The sequence below is a fragment of the Amphimedon queenslandica genome, unplaced genomic scaffold, assembly GCF_000090795.2.
Source record: "Amphimedon queenslandica unplaced genomic scaffold, v1.1 AMPQUscaffold_12684, whole genome shotgun sequence".
Classification (NCBI taxonomy): Eukaryota; Metazoa; Porifera; class Demospongiae; order Haplosclerida; family Niphatidae; genus Amphimedon; species Amphimedon queenslandica.
This window is the reverse complement of record NW_003547080.1, coordinates 4,900-7,224: the sequence shown is the minus strand read 5'-3', so window position 1 is coordinate 7,224 and position 2,325 is coordinate 4,900. Positions and strand designations below refer to the sequence as shown.

The 2,325-nt window shown below is 36.1% G+C and overlaps 1 long non-coding RNA gene across 1 annotated transcript; it reads left to right on the top strand.

Annotated features, from left to right (window-relative positions):
- The first annotated feature begins 6 nt into the window (after window positions 1-6).
- LOC109587105 (uncharacterized) lies at window positions 7-892 on the top strand. Its single transcript, XR_002187394.1, has 2 exons — window positions 7-109; window positions 613-892. It is a non-coding gene; the product is annotated as an uncharacterized LOC109587105 (long non-coding RNA).
- Window positions 893-2,325: the final 1,433 nt, after the last annotated feature.

Genomic DNA, 2,325 nt, shown 5'->3' with positions numbered 1-2,325 from the left:
TCCAGGTATGGTACTGTTAATAAAGTACTGATATACCAGGAGAAGCAAGGGCTGGAGACTGATGCTGATATTATTGTCAAGATATTTGTTGTGTTTGCTAAACCAACAGGTAACAAGAAATACTACATGTTCACTGTACATGTACATGTACATGTATAGTGTTTAATAATTGTATTTGCATACCTGCACACTAAGTTAAGTTTAATAAGATTTTGATGATTTTTACACCGTATAGCTTGATATTTTCTTGGGTCGGATATTTTCGTGGTTTGCTCCTAGTGGGGCAATTTGTGGTTTAATTTTCGTGGTTGACAGTTTACATAGCCTGTAAGGGGATGGCACTTCAATGATTTCGTGGGTTTAAATTTCGTGGGCAGCCCATAACCACGAAAATCACGAAATTTACATTCCACGAAAATTTCAAGCTATACGGCATCTTAAAACTCCTAAAATTTCAACTCTGCTTTTGTATGGTTGACTTTTGGATCATTGCAAATGGCTCAGATTTTGCCAAATCCTACTTGCCAAGTTTTATTTGGAAAGCAAAGAAGGAAATAGTCGAAATTAATTAAATAATAATTTAATAATAACTGCTTCTTTTTTGTTCTGTAGAAGCTGAGAGTACTGTCAAGTCACTAAATGGGAGGTGGTTCGGTGGTCGTGTTATAACGGCAGAGCTCTACGATCAAGCGAAATTTGATGCTAACGACCTTTCACACTGAAAGACTGTCAAAATCAAGAAAGAAGAGAATTAAAATCTCTCTTCTTCTCATCAAATTGTCTCCTTGACATTTTACAAATGGATTGATACACACATATGTACAAAACAGACTTGTGAAATACCTCTCTCTCTCTATCTTTTTTTCTCTTTTTTATAAAATTTTAAAATGTAGTAAGAATTAATTAATTTGGAGCCATTACTTTGTGTGGTCAAACATTAATGTTTGAGTATACGGGAATATCCGGAAATCACGAGCATTCAGTATGAGGGAGACCATGGCTATGGAAGAGGAAAGTGTTTGCTCTTTCTCCTCTTGCGTGAGGTATTCCTCAAAAGGGACCATATTCTCCTCCATCTTTAACCTCCTCACGACTTGTATTGGTGCTGGAACCCTCGCCCTACCTTACGCTTTCAGTCAAGGCGGCCTAATTTACAGCAGCATAGTCTTCTTCATGGTCATGGTAATGGCTATCCTGGTCGGGTTTCTTCTCTACGATGCTAAGAAGTACTCGCACGAGATCTGCCCGGGGCTGGAGGTGAAGGGATACGAGGACTTGGCAGAAGGCTCGTTCGGTGCTGTTGGAAGAGTAAGAAAACTGTACTATACAAACTGCAATAATGAATACTGTTCATGTATGCCATTGCATCTTACATTGTATGTACATGGTCTGATTAAATTTTGGCACCTTTGATACCTTTGATCTTTATGATTGTACGATTGTCTTATCTCTTTCTTTTGAAGGATGTCCTGTAGCAGTTAGTTTTGTAAAGTACCATACATGTACATGTGCTTGTACTTGGATGATTTATAGATTCAAGTTAGCAGTTTTAAGATGACGAATTGATCTGTTGGTTAGCTGAAATTTCCTTTAAAATTTCCCTCTTAATGGACTTACCTTGCACATGTATTTTAGAGAGAAGTAACAAATGTTGCACCATGTAGTAATTGTTGATAAATTGTTACTGAGATGTGAATTAGATTAACCAATAAACAACTAGCTTATTGTTAATGAATCCTAATATGTAATTATCATGCAGTGTGATTCTTGGTTTTTATTACATATACACATGTACATGTACATCATAGTTCTGCCTATGGTGGTTGGGGGTGGTCGGGACAACCACCTCAACAAATGAACCAACCAGTTCATCACTTAGACCAACCATCCAATTAATACTAATAACCATACATAAAGCATGATATTGTAGTCTACTAGTATGGTGTACATAAATTTAAAAGGAACAATATTAGTCTCCAACCACCTCTAATTTATTTAAAGCAGAACCTAGCTGGTACATGTATTAATATATTATAGAATATTATCAAGAGTAGATAATAATTAGAGGAGAGTGTCCTACTGTGCCTATACCCCCTGCTTCATCACAGCGTAGAATTGAAGAGTCACATTCAGGATATTTTCAGTATTTTTGAGTAGTTATTCAAAAATAACTAGCAATAACTACTCAAACTCAATGAAAATACAGAAATAACCTGAATTTGACTCTTCAATTCTACGCCGTGATGAAGCAGACCCTATAGCCAGTAGGACACTCTCCTTTAATTATTATCTACTCTTGATATTATAATAAAGCAAAATGTATAT